The sequence below is a fragment of the Mauremys reevesii genome, linkage group 13, assembly GCF_016161935.1.
Source record: "Mauremys reevesii isolate NIE-2019 linkage group 13, ASM1616193v1, whole genome shotgun sequence".
Taxonomy (NCBI): Eukaryota; Metazoa; Chordata; order Testudines; family Geoemydidae; genus Mauremys; species Mauremys reevesii.
In genome coordinates, this window is record NC_052635.1 from 14,226,420 (window position 1) to 14,247,060 (window position 20,641).

At 51.4% G+C, this 20,641-nt stretch overlaps 1 pseudogene; it reads right to left on the reverse strand.

The window, feature by feature from the left end:
- Positions 1 to 1,406: 1,406 nt before the first annotated feature.
- LOC120380061 lies at positions 1,407 to 11,601 on the reverse strand (annotated as a pseudogene).
- Positions 11,602 to 20,641: the final 9,040 nt, after the last annotated feature.

Consider the following 20,641-nt stretch of genomic DNA (forward strand, 5'->3'; position numbering starts at 1 on the left):
TCAATGGATTGAGAAAAGGTGGGGTAGGTATGTGTACCTGATGATATGGCCTCTTTGAGAGCTTGAAATACCAATTGCAGTAACTTCTGTCTCCATTGTTAAATAGTAGGTCTAATTTTGATTTTATTAGGAGTCTAGTTACAGGCTGCTGTGCTGAATTTACTTTGGGCCAGTGGTGCACCAGCACTGGGGCTCTCCTACTACAAGCAGAAATCACTAAGAGCTGAAAACACTAAAGAGCTAAAATTACTGAGCTGAGATCACTGAGTGCTGTGTTAACTAGTGGGGGAGCCTGACGATATATTGCTAAGCAGCTGGCAGAGCGGAGCAGTTTGCGGGATGGTTGGAGCAGCCCACAGAACAGTGAGCGGAGTAGAGCAGAGCTGAGAAGTTTGTGGGGACAGCTGGAGCGGTTCATGGGACGGCTGGTGGAGTGGAGCGGCTGGCAGAGCAGAGCAGTTTGAGGGACAGTTGGAGCGGCCCACGGAACAGTGAGTGGAGCTGAGCAGTTTGTGGGGACAGCTGGAGCGGCACATGGGATGACTGGAGGAGTGGAGCGGCTGGTAGAGCAGAGCAGTTCATGGTGATGACTGCAGCAGAACCCCACGGAGAGGCGGGTCAGTCGACCTCGGACCATGTAAGGTGTCCCTTAACACCCCGCATGCCCTCTCCCCCCCATTTCCACCCAGCTTGGGGGGACGGTAAAACTGCAGATAAACTTTTGAACTCTGGGGCTGCACTGACCAGGGACAGAGACTTTTGGGTTGTTGGACTTTTGGATGATTTTTGGGTTGCTGGACTCAAGAGACTTTTGGGACTTTGGGGTGATCTTTTGGGTGGTTGGACTTAAGACCCTGAGGGGAAAAGGATACTGCCAAACTTCCTTGGAGGTGGGTCTTTTGCTCATGATTTGTGTTATAATCCTGTTTGTGGTGTTTCCCCAATGTAATGCCGCATTGTTTCCCTTCTTTATTAAAAGGATTTTGCTACACTCAGACTCCGTGCTTGCGAGAGGGGAAGTATTGTCGCCTAGAGGTGCCCGGGGGGTGGTAATGTAATTATCCCAGGTCACTAGGTGGGGGCTCGAGCTGGTTTTGCATTGCGTTATTGAAATGGAACCCCTAGATACTGAACCTGACCCTTGTTGCTGCCAACTCAGAGGGGCAGAAGGGTTACATATACAAGAGAGTTACTCCATAGATTCCTTTGAGTTCGTCCATACAACTACAGCATTGTTCCATAGATACTAGAAAGTTATTCAACAGATACTATAGGTTTAATTAATAGGTACTGCAGAGTTATTCTGGAATAACTGAGGCCAAAAATTGGCCTTACACATTACAATTAAAACACAAATAAAGTACAAATACTCAAATTTCTTCACTTTGCAATAGTGCTTTAACTTTTCACTGCCAGGATATGTACTTGTTGATTAACTTCCTCATGGAGCTTTTGATCTCCTTGTTCCTCAGGGTGTAGATCATGGGGTTGGTGAGCGGGAAGATCACAGTGTGGAACACAGCCACCACCTTCTCCAGGGGGGCGGCCTGGAAGGGCAGGGCGTAGATGTAGATGGCCGGGCCGCACATCACGAAGACCACGATGATGTGTGAGACGCAGGTGGAGGCCACTTTGCTCTCCCACCTGGGGGAGTGAGTCCGCAGCCGGAGCAGCAGGGCGGCATAGGAGATGAGGAGGAGGATGAAGCACATCATGATGACCACACCATTGTTGAGGAACATGATCATCTCCACCGCGTAGGTGTCAGTGCAGGCCAGCTTCACCAGCTGATGGACATCACAGAAGAAGTTGTCCAGGATGTTGGGGCCACAGAAGGGCAGCTGGATGGACAGACCAAAGAGGATGATGCCATGAACGAAGCCCCCTGCCCACGCTGCCCCACCAGGGTGCAGCAGATCTCTCTGTTCATGAGCGTGGCATAGCGCAGAGGTTTGCAGATGGCCACGTAGCGGTCATAGGCCATGGCCATGAGCAGGACGGCCTCGGCGCCTCCCAGGAAGTGGAGGAAGAAAAGCTGGGCCATGCAGCCCCTATAGGAGATGGTCTTGCAGAGGGAGAAGAAGTCGGCCAGCATCTTCGGAGGGGTGACTGAGCAGTAGCAGATGTCCAGGAAGGCCAGGTTAGCCAGGAAAAATACATGGGGAGCTCAGGCAGGGGTCACTCTGGATGGTGAAGATAATGAGGAAATTCCTGGGAGGATGATGATGTAGAAGAGCAGGAAGAAGAAAAGAGCAGCTGGACCTCCTGCATCTGGGATAGTCCCAGCAGTATGAACTCTGTCGCCCCGTGCAGTTCCCCTGCTCCATCCCATCTATGTAGATCCCTGTCTTGCACACACATGGAGAATGAGAATGGATATGGTGACTCGATATTACAGCTGGTCGAAAAATGGAAAAACATTTTTATTAACAACATTCAAGATCATTTTTTTGTTTCCAAGGGCAGTAGAGAGAGAGAAGGCTCTGTAGAAATTAATAAAATGCTTGGAGGCAATTTTGACTCTTAGTTATACCAGTTCAGATTCTAGAGTTACCCACAGAGTTAGCAAACAGATGCTACAGAGTTACTCCATAGATATTATTAAATGGTTGGAGTTATTCAATAGATGCTATGGAATTATTCAACAGATATATCAAATGGAAGAGAATGGTGTCCTTTGCAGATTAATTCCAGTTCTGCAGTTTCATGTTGGAGTCTGTTTCTGAATTTTTGTTGTTGAAGAATTGCCACTTTCAGGTCTGCTAATGAGTGACCAGGGAGACTGAAGTGTTCTCCTACTGGTTTTTCAATGTTATGATTCCTGATATAAGATTTGTGTCCATTCATTCTTTTGCTTAGAGTATGTCCAGTTTGGCCAATGTACATGGCAGAGGGACATTGCTGGCACATGATGGGATATATCACATTGGTAGATGTGCAGGTGACCGAGCCCCTGATGATGTGGCTGATGTGGTTGGGTCCTGTGATGGTGTCCCTAGAATAGATACGTGGACAGAGTTGGAATCGAGGTTTGTTGCAGGGTTTGGTTCCTGGGTTGGTACTTTTGTTGTGTGGTTGCTGGTGAGTATTTGTTTCAGGTTGGAGAGCTGTTTGTAAGCGAGGACAAACTGGGCAAAGCTGGAGGCTTTCCACACAAAATACCAAAGCGGTATATTGGGCAAAAAGTGGAACAACTTGATTTGTGATGCAGACGTTTACCGTCGCTCCGGTCTACAGACTACTGGGGCCGTTGTCCACAGCCAGCATCTGACACTTTTGACATGTCACCAGAATCACAGAATCGTAGGACTGGAAGGGATCTCAAGAGGTCATCTAGCCCAGTCCCCTGCACTCATGGCAGGACTAACTAGAATGCCACGAGACGTTCCAGCGAACGCTGTTCTCTGGGTGGCTTGTAAGATGCGGGATAAAATTCCACCAACCAAGAGGTGGAGACGGACCCCAGTTACATGAGTTCATCACATCTGTTCCAACCTTGGACTCCTGGCCCATCAAGCCCTTGTGGCCACGTGGGAATGGACCAAATGGTGAATGATCTCTACGCCATCAGTATCTGAGGTCCCTGCAATGGCGGGAAATTGACCAGCTGAGATAGGCCCAATTGATTCCAGCAGGCGCCCTGCAGAGGAAGGTCCTGCCAATCTGACCTGGAGTAAATGCCTTCCCCATGCCAAATCTGGGGTCAGTTTGACCCTGAGCATGGGAGCGGGAGAGAGAAGGGCCGATGCCACCTCAGATGCTGGCCCACCCCCTCCAGGATCCCATCTCAGCCAGGACTATCTATGATGGGTAGAAACCATCCTCTCATTTCCAACTTGACTTTGTCCATGGCCAGTCGATCCCCACTTGTTCCTGTGCCAGCGTTGTCCTTTAGTGTCAGTAGCTCTTCACTCTCCCTGGGATTTGCCACATCCCCTCTCAGCCGAGCAAGCCAACCTTTTCCGGTCCCATCTCATACTATCGGCCTTGCTTGCCTTGGGAGCCCCTCTTGGCTCCTGCTCAGTTTGCCTTCATCTTTCTTAAACCCGGGTGACCAGAGTTGCTCACAGGATTGCAGAGGAGGCTCCCCGGTGCCTTATCCAACGGCACTAATATTTCTCTGCCTCCACTGGAAATACCTCTCCTAATACATCCTAGGGGCGCATTAGCCCTTCTCGCAGCCACGCAACATTGGTGGCTCCTAGTTACCCTTTGTACTGACACCGCCTCCCAACTCTGTATCGTCGGCCAATTTCATCAGCGCACTCCGCCTTTTGTGCCAAGGTCATTATTAAAAATATTAACTCAGACTGGTCCCAAGACCAATCCTTGAGGAGCTCCACCTCCCTCATTTATTAGGAAATTAGCCTCCCTCCACCCCAATCATTCCCCTTTCAGCACAGCCCATTAGCTCTTCTCCAGTCCTATGGTGCCACCCCTAGATGGATAGGTGTGTTAAAATCCTTGCCACTGGGCTTGCAATATCCTGTGTCAGTTCATTCAGTATTCAGGGCTGGTGTGTGTGTGGGGGAGATCATCTGGTCCCTCAGTTTGAGTGCATTGAGCTTGTTAAGTTTTGCTTCCACTTCATTGGATGTGATAATTTCCATTTCTATGCCCACATTCCCATCAGCCATCCCACCTGCATGCCCATGTTACCCATTATCTTTTTACTGCAAAATGAATCCTTCTTCCCGCTTCCCTTCCACCCCAGACCGGAAGAGACCCATCCAGCCGCTATCCTCCTCAAGGCAGCACCAGGGCTCTCAGATTCATTGGAGAATTGGTCTGATACCAACAAGTGGAAATTCAATAAAGACAAGTGTAAAGTACTTCATTTAGGAAGGACAAATGAAATACTCAGTGGCAAGATGGGGAATGACAGGCTAGGAGGTGGCACTGCGGAAAAGGATCTGGGGTTAGAGTGGATCACAGATTGAATATGAGTCATGAATGTGTTGCACTTGCAATAAAGGCCAATACCATTCTGGGGCATATTAACGGGAGTGTGGGATGTAAGACACGGGAGGGAATTGTCCTGCTCTGCTCGGCACTGGTGGGGCCCGCCTGGGTCCAGTTCTGGGTGCCGCACTTTGGGAAAGAGGTGGAGAAAATGGAGAGAGTCCAGACGAGAGCAGTAATAAGGATAAAAAGTTTAGCAAACCTGACCTGTGAGGAAGGGTTAAAAGCACTGGGCAGGTTTCGTCTGGAGAAAAGAAGACTGAGGGTGGGTCTCAGAACATAATTCAAAAGGCCGTTAGACGGAGGCTGTGGACCAATGGTCCTCCATGTCCACTGAGGACAGGACAAGAAGTAACGGGCTTAATCTGCAGCCAGGGAGAGGCTGGTTAGAGATTAGGAAAAAATGATGAACCCTGAGCTCCGAATGGGTTTCCAGGGAGGTTGTGGAATCCCTGTCACTGGGGGAGTTTCAGACCGTGTGGGATAAACGCCTGCCAGGGCTGCTCTAGGTTTGCTTGGCCCTGCCTCAGCGCAGGGGCCTGGACTTGACAGTCTCAAGGTCCCTTCCAGCCCCACACGTCTTTTTCCATCTGCCCATGCAACCTTGTCCCCTGCCTTCCCACCACCCCGATCAGTCGGATACTCCAGCGAACCTGCGACTCCAGCCTCCCTGAGCCACTGGTATCTGCAGGCCTGTGCCCGACCTCACTGCCCAGCCAGCTCAGACCAATGGTCCCTCCCATCCTTGGTCCTGCTACCTGCAGCAACAAAATGGCCCATGCATCCCAGCCAGGTCCCTGCTGGACCAGGCAACTTGTCCATCTAGCCCAGTTTCTCCCCTGCTGTCCTGGAGGAAGAAATGGACTGTGGGTCAGGATAGAGGGGTAGCTGCAGAGATCTCTGTGTGTGTGTGTGTGTGTGCGGGGGGGGGGGACCCCCAGGGCTAACAACCCTGCTAGCCCAGCCCTGGGCTTCCCCAGCTCTGCTGGTGCTCCTCACTCCTGACCCGCAGCCCCTGCTAGCCCAGCCCTGGGCTCCCTCCCCAGCTCTGCCAGTGCCCCTCACTCCTGACCCGCAGCCCCCTGCTAGCCCAGCCCTGGGCCCAGCAGCCCTGCCGGTGCCCCTCACTCCCGACCCGCAACCTCCTGCTCTCCCAGTCCTGGGCTGCCCCCAGCTCTGCTGGTGCTCCTCACTCCTGACCCGCAGCCCCTGCTAGCCCAGCCCTGGGCCCAGCAGCCCTGCCGGTGCCCCTCACTCCCGACCCGCAACCTCCTGCTCTCCCAGCCCTGGGCTTCCCCAGCTCTGCTGGTGCTCCTCACTACTGACCCGCAGCCCCTGCTAGCCCAGCCCTGTGCCTCCTCAGAGCTGCCAGGGCCCCGCACGCCTGACCCGCAGCTCCCTGCTAGCCCAGCCCTGGGTTCCCTGCCCCAAATCCACCGGTGCCCCTGACACCCAACCTGCAGACCCTGCTAGCCCAGCCCTGGGCTGCCCCCAGCTCTGCTGGTGCCCTCAGTCGCACTGTCCAAAGCAGTAAATTCCACATAGTGCACCCGGCTGGGCTAACCCCTTGGACTGGTCACTCACCTTGTGTTGACAGCAATGGAGCGGGGGAAGTGGTGCTCAGAAATGTCACATCTTGTCTCCCTCTTGCTGCTTGGCTCTCCTGCCTTTGTACCATCTGAGACCTTCTTGTGGCTCTATCCGCTGCAGCGCTGGCGGTCGGGGTGGTCATGGCTGCTGAGATTCCCAGAGCTCTGGGCTCCCAGCTCTGAGCTCCTGGGGCTAGTTGAAAAGTTAGCGAAGAGCCTGACTTCGCTGTTTCTATTTATACTTGGGAGGACTGCGACCAGCTCTGTGGCTGTGCGCCCGGCGCAACGGGGCCCTGGTCTCGCTCGGGTCTGTGCAGCGCCCGGCACAATGGGGCCCTGGTCTCAGTCGGGTCTGTGCAGCTCCTGGCACAATGGGGCCCTGGTCTCGGCCGGTCTGTGCAGCTCCTGGCACAATGGAGCCCTGGTCTCATTCAGGGTCTGTGCAGCGCCCGGCACAACGGGGCCCTGATCTCGGTCGGGACTGTGCAGCACCTGGCACAACGGGCCCTGGTCTCGGCCGGGTCTGTGCAGCGCCCGGCGCAACGGGCCCTGGTCTCAGTCGGGTCTGTGCAGCGCCCGGCGCAACGGGCCCTGGTCTCAGTCGGGTCTGTGCAGCTCCTGGCACAACGGGGCCCTGGTCTCGGCCGGGACTGTGCAGCACACGGCACAACGGGCCCTGGTCTCGCCGGGGTCTGTGCAGCTCCCGGCACAACGGGGCCCTGGTCTCGGTCGGGTCTGTGCAGCGCCCGCGCAACGGGCCCTGGTCTCAGTCGGGTCTGTGCAGCGCCCGCGCAACGGGCCCTGGTCTCAGTCGGGTCTGTGCAGCTCCTGGCACAACGGGCCCTGGTCTCGGTCGGGGACTGTGCAGCACACGGCACAACGGGCCCTGGTCTCGGTCGGGGTCTGTGCAGCTCCTGGCACAACGGGGCCCTGGTCTCGCCGGGGTCTGTGCAGCTCCTGGCACAATGGGGCCCTGGTCTCAGTCGGGTCTGTGCAGCACCCGCACAACGGGGCCCTGGTCTCGGCCGGGGTCTGTGCAGCGCCCGCACAACGGGGCCCTGGTCTCGGCCGGGGTCTGTGCAGCTCCTGGCACAACGGGCCCTGGTCTCGGTCGGGTCTGTGCAGCTCCTGGCACAACGGGCCCTGGTCTCGGTCGGGTCTGTGCAGCTCCCGGCACAACGGGCCCTGGTCTCGGTCAGGGTCTGTGCAGCACCCGCACAACGGGCCCTGATCTCGGTCGGGGTCTGTGCAGCGCCCGTCACAACGGGCCCTGGTCTCGGTCGGGTCTGTGCAGCACCCGGCACAACGGGCCCTGGTCTCAGTCAGGGTCTGTGCAGCTCCTGGCACAACGGGGCCCTGGTCTCGGTCTGGGTCTGTGCAGCGCCGGGCACAACGGGGCCCTGGTCTCGGTCCGGGTCTGTGCAGCACCCGGCACAACGGGGCCCTGGTCTCGGTCGGGGTCTGTGCAGCGCCCGGCACAACGGGGCCCTGGTCTCGGTCACAGCCCCTAAATGCTAGCATGGAATGTACCAGATTGTGTATCACATGTATATCTGCCCCTGCAGTACAATTAAAGGTTACATCAAAATATCCTGCATGCACAAAGGGAAGAGTTAAGGCTGTTTGCCCAACTGTGTCTTGAATTTGCTCAATCATACAACTTTAATTTACACATCAGTGTGCAATTTTCCAGGCTTTTTGTTATTTATTTTTTAAAGAAAGAATGTGAAAAAAATAAAAACATAAAACTAGGGCTGTCAGTTAGCTGCTGTTAACACCTGCGATTAACGCACAGCACAATTCACACATTTTTTTTTTTAACGCACGTTAATCGCAGACCCTCTGGACGGGAGGGCAGCCTGAGCGGCTCTGAAACACCTGTTTGAGCAGACGTAGTAACTCAAGCTGCCACTAGAGGGTGGGAGGGGACGAGGCTACAGAAGTAAGAGATTTAGGCATAAACTTTAGTGGGTAAAAACCCCACTTCTTCAGATATCTGGACTTCTTCTCCACGCATCTGGCGAAGTGGGTTTTTTACCCACAAAAGCTGATGCCGAAATAAATCTGTTAGTCTTTAAGGTGCCACCGGACTCCTCGTTGTTTTTGTGGATACAGACTAACACGGCTGCCCCTCGGATACAGAAGTAAGGTCGTTCTCATCCCTGTGTTTTTAAAGTAAAACAGGGTGGCCAGGAGCTTGACAGAGTGACCCCCTTGTAGGGCTCACCCGATCCACCCTCCCCATGCCTCCCAGGGCTGGGGCTGATCCCACCAGCTCCGCACTACCCACGGCGGCGTCTCCCCCTCCCATCCCTGTGCTCCTGCAGCTGTGGCTGACCCCCATCCTGAGCTCAGCGGCTGATCCAACACCCTAAAGCCCTGTGCCATCCACAGCTTGGGCTCACCCCCCTTCCCGAGCCCTGTGATGTCTGCAGCTGGGGCTGGGGCTTCCCCCTCCCTCTCCGAGCCCCATGCCACCCAGGGCTGGGCCTGATCCCATCTGCCCCGAAGCCCCATGCCGCCCAAGGCTGGGCCTGACCCCCATCCCGAGCTCAGGGGCTGATCCCCCCGAGCTCCATGCATCCCCAGGCTGAGGCCAATTTCCCCCCCTCAACCCTGCCCCAGGTCTGCCCCGCCCAGGGGTCAGTTCTGAAGCCAGAACTGCCTTTGAGCAGCAAATTTCTCCAATTCCCTGCTGGTGGGCAGGGGCAGTGCTGCCTTCAGGTGACCCCAGGCAGCAGCCGCCTCTATTTGCTCTGTCTTGCAGCCAGGATGAATGTCCAGGTTTGGCGAAGAAGTAGGGGAGGCCAGGACAGAGCTGAAAAAGGGGCCTGTCCTGGCCCAAAATGGGACGTATCGGCACCCTAGCCAGCCCGGGCCCTATTGTTCCCGGCCTTCCGCTCACTCCCGGGACCAACCCCCCTGCGTCGTGCCCCATTGGCCCTAGCCGGCCGCTCCTTCTGGGGGACCCCATAGAGAATACGGCCTGGCAAGCTCAGCTTCCCTGCACCAACCTCTCCTCCTCTGCAGTATGAGGAGTCCCTGAGGTAAAATCCACCCTCCCTTGCAAACAGGGGCTCACTCAGCTGAAGGATCCCTCCTAGCTCAGTAAAGTAGGTGAGTCTGGCGAGCCCAGTACCAGAAACCACCCTTCCAGAAGCAGCAGCAAGACACCTCCTCACCCTCCTCCTGCACAAGTCATTGCTTGCTCCTCCCCAATGTCACCCCATGTCCTCCCAGACCGTCCTCTTGCACAAGTCATTGCTTGCTCCTCCCCAATGTCACCCCATGTCCTCCCAGACCGTCCTCTTGCACAAGTCATTGCTTGCTCCTCCCCAATGTCACCCCATGTCCTCCCAGACTGTCCTCCTGCACAAGTCATTGCTTACTTCTCCCCTCCCCTGTGCTCCCCCAGCACTGGATGCTTGTACGTCTGAGCGACTGACTGAACAAGAAGTAGGACTGAGTGGACTTGTAGGCTGTACAGTTTTACATTGTTTTATTGTTAAGTGCAATTATTCTTTTTTACATAATTCTACATTTGTAAGTTCAACGCTCATGATAAAGAGATTGCACTACAGGACTTCAGTGCAGTGAAGTTTCTGTTTTTTACAGTGCAAATGTTTGTAACAAAAATAAATAGAAAGTGAGCACTGTACACTTTGTATTCTGTGTTGTAATTGAAATCAATATATTTGAAAATGTAGAAAACATGCAAAACTATTTACATAAATGGTGTTCTATACTTGTTTAACAGCATGATTAATCGCGATTAATTTTTTTAATCGCTTGACAGCCCTACATAAAACCAATGACTGTCAGGGTCTGGACTGCGGCTTCCAGCTCTGCGAACATGCTGGAGAGAGAGCGAGAAGAGTGTGGGTTGCCTGTATAACCTTGACTTTCTTACTGATTCTGGAAGAAGTGTGATCCTGTGGCTAAGCCCTTGAGTGGGTCTCAGACCCCTGGGTTCAATTCCCAGCATAGCTCCTGTCCTGGGGCTTTTCAGTGGTGTTAGCAAACTCTTTTAGGCATCATTAAACATTCCAGCCTTAATCTCTGTGGCCTCAGTTTCCCAAGGGCAAGTGTTCCTCCTTTCAGCCACTGTCTGTCTGCCTTGCCTATGCAGATTGTAAGGTCTTTGGGGCAGGGATATATACTAGGGTCCTTTTACTACGAGTTTGCACAGTGCCTGGAACAATGGGATCTGAACTCAGGGCCCTCTGCTCACAGACGTGGTGTAGCGCAGATGATCCATGTACCAGCCGTAAGCTGTGTCCGCCCCCAGGCTGTGGAGAAGGAAGAGCTGGGCCATGCAGGCCCTGTTGGCAGGCCCAGCTCCAGGCACCAGCGCAGAAAGCAGGTGCTTGGGGTGGCCAATGGGAGAGGGTGGCACGTCCGGCTCTTGGGCGGCAGTCGGTGGGTCCTGGTGCCGGAGAAGAAGAAAGTGGCGTGGTGGAGCTACCGCCGATTGCGATTGCAGCTTCCCCTCCCCCCAACCGCTTGGGGTGGCAAAAACCCTGGCGCCGGCCCTGCCAGTAGGGTGACCAGACAGCAAATGTGAAAAATCAGGACAGGAGGTGGGGGGTAATAGGTGCCTATATAAGACAAAGGCCCGGATATCGGGACTGTCCTTATAAAATCAGGACATCTGGTCACCCTAAGGCCTGGTAGGAGCTGGTCTTGCAGTGGGAGAAGACGTTGCCCAGCCTCTTTGGGCAGGTGATGGGGCAGTAGCAGAAGACCAGGTTGTCTGGGAAATAATACAGGAGGGAGCCTGGAGAGGGGGGCACATGGTGAAGAAGTTGGATGGGAGGAGGAGGATGTAGAAGAGCGAGAAGAGGGTTAGCTGGACTTTGAGGGTCTGGGATAGCCCCACCAGCACAAACTCTGTCGCCCTCAGGAGGCTCCCAGGCTCCTTCCCAGCAGTGCGGGTCCCTGTCGTACAGCACCTACCATTAAGGAGCACCTCAGTGGGTAACAACACTTTGAGCCAAGGGATGGACTCCGCTTGCAGGGGCCTGGCTGCAGCCTCCACTGGCTTCTCCATCTCTGGATCTGCTCCACACACTGACCTCAACGGAGCTCTGCCCATTCCCACCAGCTGGGATCTGGCCCCATTGACTCCAAAGGGTGAGTCTGATAGGCTCCATTTTACAGATGGGTACACTGAGGCATGGCAGGCAGCAGAAGTGACTTGCACAAAGTGACTCAAAGGCAGCAATGACTAGAACCCCAGAGTCCTAATCACTAACCTCCTAGAGTTCGGAATAGAACCCAGGAGCCCTGGCTTCCAGCCCCTGCTGTGCTAACCACTAGACTCCACTCCACTCCTAAGTCTGGGGACAGAACCCAGGAATCCTGGATCCCAGCCTCCCTGCTCCAACCCCTAGATCCCATTCCTGTTCCCCCATCCCAATCCCAATCCTGGAGCTGTGATAGAACCCAGGAGTCCTGGATTCCAGTCCCCTTTGCGCTAACTACTAGACCCCTCTGCCCTCCGAGAGCTGGGAATCCTCACTCAGGTCCCTCTGTTTTCTAAGCACTAGTCCCCGCTCGGCGTTCTGACCTGGTTCCCTTTCTTGGCAGCACCCACCTCACTTTCTCCCAGGCTCAGACCCTTCTCTTTCAGGGCAGGTTTTAACCAACCCATGAGGCGATTTGGCCTTTGAACCCAGGGCCCCTGATTATCTCTGGACACCTAAGGGAGCTGGAGGCACACCCTGCTGCTCTTAGTCCCAGATTCCTGGGCACCCCTTTTTCACAGACACCAAGTGAGGGATACACTTTGGCGCCAGTCACGGCACTGGCCAGACTCCTAGGCTGTGGATGGTTGTCACGGTGACCGAAGGATCTGGCACACGAAAGCTCAGAGACCCCAAGAAAGACTCCGACTGAAAAGTTCTGTGCTGCCTAAACCGGCCACGTGTCCTGATTTTACCAGGCCCCTGACTCGCCCTGGCTAGCGCGGTGTCGCCCCTGGTTTTGCATGATGTTCCAGGGTCATAGCTTCCTTTGGAGGGCACATTTCTGAGAGTTCCTCTATCAACACATGCGGATGGCCATTTTCAAAGGTCGTCTAGGCTGCAAAGAGAAACCCACTGCGCCCAGTCTCAGAGCTGGGGTGAACTGACCAGGGCTTGGGCTGTGGGGTCATCAGAAAGCTGGCGAGGGAGGAGGTCTCATGGCTATTGATAGCCCCCCCGCCCAAGCTGGAGCTCCTAGATCGTGGATCAGTGTAACCAGGCGCTGAGACTCAGGTTTCATTGCAGTGTAGATGTGCCAGAATAGAACAGGGCTACAACGAATGACAACTGTGTGTTTGAACCTCGGTCAGCAGGGCCGGCTTTATGACCCGCGGGCGATTAGAATACTCAGTGGCGGGGTGTCCGATCTGGGTTTTCCGCGGCACCGAAGGACCCCTGCTGCCGAAATGCCACCAAAGACCCCTGGGCGGACCCCTGCCGCCGAAATGCCACTGAAGACACCCGGAGTGGGTCCCCTTAAGTGCGGGCGCGGGGCCCGATTCCCGGGAATCAGGTGAATTGGCTTAAAGCTGGCCCTGCCTGTCAGTGAGTTTGACAATTTCAGTTGCTTTTGTTTTCTTCATAGCTACAAATTACTCATTCAGGCTGGATTGAGTTGAATTTCCCCTGTGTGTACTGGGAAGACAGTCCAGGGGAACGAGCGCTCAGTGGGAGGAATTTATGTTTGGAGTTTGACTCACAATCTTTCCTCTGGACCCTGCTGCCTCACAGTAATTGTGATTCTTTTACATTCTGGAAACGCTGCAGGAAAGTAGAGGGCAAGAGAAATGAACTGTTGCCTCTGGTCCGCTGCTTTGGGCTGTGCAGAGCTCTTGGGAGTCTGTCCCACCAGACGTGAATAAATCACAGACACACAGCTCACCTGCAGAGAGCACAGATCTCAGCGTATTTCCAGCAGTCCAGCCTCTCTGGGAGGGGCGGCCTCTCTAATACAGTGCTAGGGGCCAGGGCCACCCGGGCGGGAGGGAGGGCAACTGGGGCAATTTGCCCCAGGCCCTGGGCCCCGCCAGGGCCCCCACAAGAGTTTTTCAGGGCCCTTGGAGTGGGGTCCTTCACTTGCTCTGGGGCCCTGGAAAACTCTTGTGGGGCCTGGGCCCCGGAGCTTCTTCCGCTCTGGGTCTTTGGCTGCAATTCGGTGGCAGGATCCTTCTGCTCCAGGATCCACGCGGTCTGTCTTCAGCAGCAATTCGGCAGGGGCCCCACGCCGAGACCCCAGGCCCCTGAATCCTCCGGGTGGCCTTGCTAGGGGCATTAGCTCGATGGAGGGCTGTGTCTGGGGCTGGAGGGGAGGGTAACCAATCACAGTCTGTAGCTGGAGGAGAAAAGACTTCTCACTCTGGGAGAATTCCACACAGCCCAGCACCATAAGTTTGCTCCTGCAGTGAAACATATTTGGGAGGTCGCAGAGTGGCACTTTCAGGACAAAATTGTAAATGACGATATGTATTTTTCAGAGTTTCACTCTTAGCTCACTTTGGGAAGGGAAACTGAGGCAGTCCAAAGCAGTTAGCTTAGGAAAGAGAGGGCAGAATATCCGTGCCTCAGTTCCCACCTATGGGCAGTGGAGGAATTTACCAGATTGATGTTCACATGTTTTAGAATGGATTCAGCAGTGTAAATGAAAATTGTCCAAAAACTGTGACAAACACTTTCAGCTGATTGTTATTTTTCTCTCTGTATGCAGTCATTTGTTATTGCTGCGTGTCTTGTCCGTTTGTTTGGACTTCTCTCTCTCTATTAGTTTTTTTTCTATCTACCTGTTAGTTAGGTTAGTTCTGTGTTACTCTCTTAGGCTACGTTTACACTTACCGCGAATTGCGACACGGTGAGTTAGACCGCTTTCGAGTTGAACTATCGCGTCACTGATCTGGAAGCGCGATAGTTCGAACTCGAAGCGCCATGGTCGACTCGGTACTCCGTCAGAAGGAGTTGGCGTGAGTCGACCTGGAGCCGCGGAGTTCGGTTCCCAGCGCCTGACGGGTGAGTTTCCGAATTAGGGTAGTTCAAATTCAGCCGCTATTCACGTAGCTGAATTTGCGTACCTAATTCGACCACCCGTAGTGTAGACCTGGCCTTACTCTCTGTATCTATATTTTGCTTCCTTGTTTCTCTCTATTAGTTTCTTGTTACATCTATCTATCTATCTATCTAAGATAGGATTGAAATGATCTGGACAAGCTGGCGAAATGGTTTGAAGTAACTAGGATGACATTCAATAAGGATAAATGCACAGCACTCCATTCAGAAAGGAACCGTCAGTTGCACACCTACACAGTGGGAAATGACTGCCTAGGAAGGAATCCTGGAAAAGGGATCTAGTGGGTCACAAGCTAAATATAAGTCAATAGTGTAACACTGTTGCAAAAAACGCAAACACCATTCTGGGATGGCTTAGGAGGAGACCTGTAAGCAAGACATGAGAAGTGATTCCTCTGCTCTACTCCGCACTGTATAATCAGTCTTCCTCTTACTCAGTTCTCCTACTGGAACTGTTCCACTTTGTAGCACTAATTAAATATTATTTAGGACAGAGAGATTTTTATTGAAACAAATATGTTTCCATGAAAAGTTTTAGTTTTGATTAATCAGCATTTTCCACTGAAAAAAATCATGATCAGCTCTACTTCTATAAATAAAAATGAAACTGTGACAAGTTTAATTTCATTGTCTGAGATACGTGAAATTCAGCCAGTGAATATCAAGATTTTTTTCTCTTCTAATAAATGTAGTAATTTATTATAAACATCAGTAAGGATATTTGTTCTTAAGAAATATTTGATTTTTAATTTGACAATATCCTTTGAGGATTACAGTTCAAAACCTCAATATTGCTCACAGGTTAGTAAGTTATTAAAAATAACCTGCCTTTTAAATGAAGTAGTTTCAAAGGCTAACTTTCTCTAGAGAAGGCAGAGGAATGCAATCTGATAAATTAAAACCTTCAATCTCTTCTCTATACTTTAATGTAAAAGAAGCTTCAAATCAAAAGCTAGCAATTAACAACATAGCAAAATGTACATGTATCTTCATGCTAACCAACCATTTCAATCCCCACCTCAGCACCAATTTACAAAGTTGCATACTTTATTTTTGGTGTAGGGTTTTTTATGCAAACAAAATGATCAATCTTTTTATTTAAAGTCTTGTTTGTGTGTCAGAAAATATGATGAATTTAAATAATTGAGTATGTGTGTGTGTGGAGGGGTGTTAGATCTCCTCCTCACCCCAATGTAAACCAGGAGTAACTCCACTGGAGTCAGTGGGGTGTTTCCCCCCCAGTCCCATGTTACGCCAATCTTCACAAGCTCAGGGTCTGACTCAGGGAAGTTAAGGTGGTTTTCACAAGAGGAGAGTTATGTAACTGATCTAATCCTCTTGCTCTTGTCCCCCGATCTGCAGCCATCACAAGATGTCCTGAGAAAAAAAATGTCCAACTGAACCACAGTGACCGAGTTCCTTTAGGGATTCTCTGATGTTTAGGAGCTGCAAATTTTGCACTTTGTGGTGTTTCTAGTGATTTACGTGGCAGCCCTGATGGGGAACCTTCTTATCTTCATGGTCATAGCCTGTGACCACCACCTCGCTCCCCATGTACTAATGAATCTGGCCGTCCTAGACCTTGGCTCCATCTCTGTCCCCATCCCCAAATCCATGGCCAATTCCCTCAGGAACACCACGTTGACTTCCTATGCTGGATGCGTTGCCCAAGTCTTTTTCCTCCTCTTCTTGGAGCCAGAGGATATTTGCCTTCTCACCATCATGGCGTACAACGATCATCGCCATCTGCCAACCACTCCTCTGAGAGAGTGATAAACAGAGGGAGCTCGTGTCCGAGCGGCAGCCGGTGCCTGGATCAGTGGGCTTCTCTACTGCATGCTACACACTGGGAACACGTTTGCATTAACCTTCTGTGGCGGCAACATGGTGGATCAGTTCTTCTGTGAAATCCCCCAGCTGCTCAAGCTGACCTGCGCTGATTCCTATCTGTGCGAATTTGGGGGTTCTTACCTTTAGTGCATGTTTAATCTTAGGTTGTTTTGTTTTTATCATTGTGATGTAGATTCAAATCTTCACCATGGTGCTGAGAATCCCCTCTGTGCAGGGCCAGTATAAAGCCTTCTCCACCTGCCTGCCTCATCTCACTGTGGTCTTCTTGGTTGTTTACACTGGTGTCTTTGCCTACCTGAAACCCACCTCCAACTCTCCATCAGGTCTGGATTTTGTGGTGGCTGTTCTCTATTCCTTATTGCAGCCCATCATGAATCCATAAGAAAGGGAATGAACATGAGAGAAATGAACAGAACAGGTAATCATCAAATGATCCATCTGTCACTCATTCCTAGCTTCTGGCAAACAGGCCAGAGGACACCATCCCTGCCCATCCTGGCTAATAGCCATTGATTGACCTATCATCCATGAATTTATCTAGTTCTTTTTAACCCTGTTATGGTCTTGGCCCTCACAACGTCCTCTGTCAAGGAGTTCCCTGGTTGACTATGCGTTGTGTGAATAAATATTTCCTTTATTTGTTTTAAACCTGCTGCCTATTAATTTCATTTGGTGACCCCTAGTTCTTGTATTATGATTAGTAGTAAACAACACTTCTTTATCTACTTTCTCCACACCAGTCATGATTGTATAGGCCTCAATCATATCTCCCCTTAGCCCTGTCTTTTACAAGCTGAAAAGTCCCAGTCTTATTAATTTCTCCTCATATGGAAGATGTTCCATACCCCTAATAATTTCTGTTGCCCTTTTCGGAACCTTTTCCAATTCCAATATATCGTTTTTTGAGATGGGATGACCACATCTGCACACAGTATTCAAGATGTGGGCATACCATTGATTTATACAGGGGCAGCTCTAGGCACCAGCAAAGCAAGCAGGTGCTTGGGGCAGCCCATTTGCAGGGGCGGCAGCCCACAGGGTCCAGCCTGGGAGCTGAGAACCAAGAGGGGGTCCTGGGACCTGTAGTTCCTTGGTTAGCTCCCTGCCTATAGAGCCAGCCCTGGAGCAGGGAAAGAACTACATATCCCAGCATTCCCTTGGCCACTATCAACAGGAAAGGGAGGGGAAGGGAGTATGGTAGTTGAAAGCACATGCAGTAGCTTGCTGTGAATGGAAAGCTCACTGCTGGAGCGGGGTGGCCCTGTGAATGGGGAACAAGTGTGCCCAAGGAGTAGAAAGCTTTGGCCCAGATATCCCCTTCAGAAGACATCCCCAGACTGGCTTAGGGATACTGGTGTGACCTCCCCTTGCAGCCCCCAAAGAAGGAATTGGGTGGACTAAATGGACAGTGCCCACTCTATCTGAAGCCTAGCAAGGAGGTACGTGGATCCCACTAGAATTTAAAATGAAAAGTAAGGGAGGAGGCTCTACTAGAGGACTTCGGCAGCTTTAGATACAGTCAGGGCGGCTCTAGGCATTTTGCTGCCCCAAGCATGGCGGGCAGGCTGCCTTTGGTGGCTTGCCTGAGGAGGTCCCGGTCCTGCGAATTTGGCGGCAGCCTGCGGGAGGTCTGCTGAAGCCACGGGACCAGCGGATCCTCGCGAGCATGCCAGCAAAGGCAGCCTGCCTGCTGCCCCTCGCGACCACCGGCAGAGCGCCCCTGCGGCTTGCGCCCCAAGCACGCACTTGGTGCTGGTGCCTGGAGCCGCCCCTGGATACAGTACGAGGCATGGGAGGATTTCCACTTCTGAGCCATGGAAGCGAAATTGACTTTTCCTTTCCAGATTTAGCTAATATTCAGAAAGGGAATCAGCATCTGCCTTCCAGATTTGAACACCCTCAAAGTTCAGGAGTGCTCAAGCTCAATTTGGTCAGCTGTTACTTCATTTTCCCAAATCAAATATACTGATCTACTGTAATTTGCTGTGGAAAAAGTAGGATAAAATTGAGCAAGAAATGCTTCCCAGTGGTTATTAGGACGGAATTGCTATTTTCAACAGCTATTGCTTTTTTTTTTTAGTTGTATTTGTTTAAAAGGAAGACAGTGATATTGCATTGACAAATTCCCCATAGAAACAAAGAGTGGAACAAAGAATAATAAAGGCACCTTGACTTTTCCTCATTTATGGAGGACAGTCTTATAATATGCATCAGATATCCTCCAATCACACAAGCCGAAAATTGTTCCACTTTGCAGTTCTGTAACCATATGGGAACCAATCCTGTCTGTGCTCTGTGCACATCCAAAATTCCTGCTGAATGACCTGCCTTGGGAGCGAGTTACCAGTGACCCTGAGACAGCAGGAGGGTGCAGGTTGGGGGGAGAGCCCAGGGCTGGGAGTGGCAGGGGTGGGGAGGGCACTGGTGGGAAAGGGGGAAGCCCAGTGCTGGGGTGGCAGGGGTGTGGGTGTGGGTGTGGGGAGAGAACCCAGGGCTGGGGCAGCAGGGAGTGCGGGCGGGAGCCCAGGGCTGGGGTGGGGGGCAGCCAAAATTTTTTTTTGCTTGGGGCAGCAAAACGCCTAGAGCCAGCCCTGGATTTATATAGAGGCAATATGATATTTTCTGTCCTATTATCTATCTCTTTCTTAATTATTCCCAGCATTCTGTTCACTTTTCTGACTGCCGCTGCACAGGTGGGTGCATGTTTTCAGAAACTATCCACAATGAGTCAAAGATCTCTTTCTTGAGTGGTAACACTAATTTAGACCACATCATTTTATATTTATAATTGGGATTATGTTTTCCAATGTGCATTACTTTACATTTATCAACATTACATTTCATCTGCCATTTTGTTGCCCGGTCACCCAGTTTTGAGAGTTCCTTTTTAGTCTGCCTGGGTCTTAACTATCTATAGTAATTTTGTATCATCTGAAAATTTTGCCACCTCACTGTTTATCCCTTTTCCAGATCATTGATGAATATATTTGAATACGACTGGGCCCAGAACAGACCCCTGGGGGACACCACTATTTACCTCTCTCCATTCTGAAAACTGACCATTTATAGCTACCCTTTATTTCCTATCTTTTAACCAGTTACCAGTCCATGAGAGAACCTTCCCTCTTATCCCATGGCAGATTACTTTGCGTAAGAGCCTTTGGTGAGGGACCTTGTCAAAGGCTTTCTGAAAATCTAAGTACACTATATCCACTGGATCCCCTTTGTCCGCATGCTTGTTGACCCCCTCATAAAATTCTAGTAAATTGGTGATGCATGATTTTCTTTTACTAAAACATGTTGACTCTTCCTCAACAAATTATATGTCTGACAGTATTGTTCTTTATTATAGTTTCAATCAATTTGCCCGGTACTGAAGTCAGTCTTACAGGCCTGTAATTCCTCAGATCACCTCTGGAGCCCTTTTAAAAAGTTTCAGAGGGGTAGCCGTGTTAGTCTGGTTCTGTAGAAGCAGCAAAGAATCCTGTGGCACCTTATAGACTAACAGACGTTTTGCAGCATGAGCTTTCGTGGGTGAATAGTGACCATTTATACCTACCCTTTGTTTCCTATTTTTTAATCAGTTACCAATCCATGAGATCATCTTCCCTCTTATCCCATGGCAGATTACTTTGCGTAAGAGCATTTGGTAAGGGACCTTGTCAAAGGCTTTCTTGCATCCGAAGAAGTGGGTATTCACCCACAGCTCATGCTGCAAAACGTCTGTTAGTCTATAAGGTGCCACAGAAGTTCTTTGCTGCTTTTAAAAAGTTGGCATCATATTAGCTATCCTCCAATCATCTGTTACAAAAGCTGCTTTAAATGATAGGTTACAGACTACAGTTATTAGTTCTGCAATTTCACATTTGAGTTCCTTCAGAACTCTTTGGTGCATACCATCTGGTCCTAGTGACTTATTGCTGTTTAATTTATCAATTTGTTCCAAAACCTCCTCTAATGACACCTCAGTCTGGGACAGTTCCTCCAGATACATAATCTGAAAGAATGGCTCAGGTTGGAAATCTCCTCCACATCCTCAGCCGTGAAAACTGATGCTAAGAATTCATTTAATTTCTCTGCAATGGCCTTATCATCCTTGAGTGCTCCTTTAACACCTGTGGTGGGTTCCAGGACCCATTTAAGTTGTCAAGAAAC